The sequence below is a fragment of the Morone saxatilis genome, unplaced genomic scaffold (genome assembly GCF_004916995.1).
Source record: "Morone saxatilis isolate NCDOM2014 unplaced genomic scaffold, NCSU_SB_2.0 Contig17, whole genome shotgun sequence".
In the NCBI taxonomy this organism is placed as follows: domain Eukaryota; kingdom Metazoa; phylum Chordata; class Actinopteri; family Moronidae; genus Morone; species Morone saxatilis.
In genome coordinates, this window is record NW_023339729.1 from 8,935,761 (window position 1) to 8,936,246 (window position 486).

At 33.1% G+C, this 486-nt stretch overlaps 1 protein-coding gene across 1 annotated transcript in view; it reads right to left on the reverse strand.

The window, feature by feature from the left end:
* The window catches only part of LOC118326570 (complement C3-like), a 34,428-nt gene that overhangs the window by 2,370 nt on the left and 31,572 nt on the right, over positions 1–486 (reverse strand). The gene's annotated exons all lie outside the window — the stretch shown is intronic.

Consider the following 486-nt stretch of genomic DNA (forward strand, 5'->3'; position numbering starts at 1 on the left):
GTAAACTGTTGAAATTGTCTGTGGTTGACTTTGTCTTAAAATAACTTGAATGTCCTTATTCTGTTACAGTTATACAAACTGCTAAAGTAATTTTGAATTATGACACAATCAGACTGCAGACTACTCGAAACTTGCCTGATACAAGCAATCAATCACAAGGAACATCAAGTCTGTTTTTGTTTGTAATTGTCATTACTGTGTGATTATGAAGTGCTGGAGGATCTTGTTTTTATAACTCAGCTTTTAAGTAACTTCAAAGGCAGCAAATATATTTACATATATGTATAATGTCTATGTATAATCATAAATTGCTCTGGAAAGTAGTCCACAGTAATGGATGGTTAGTGATGTTTTTGATAAATCAGGCAATCAACTGGAAAAAATTGGTTATTTGGGACATTTTGTGGCAGGGACATTACTTAAAAACCCATTTCACTGACTTTTGTTTTCAAACCCACTACCCTTTTAATTGGGCAGCATGAATGA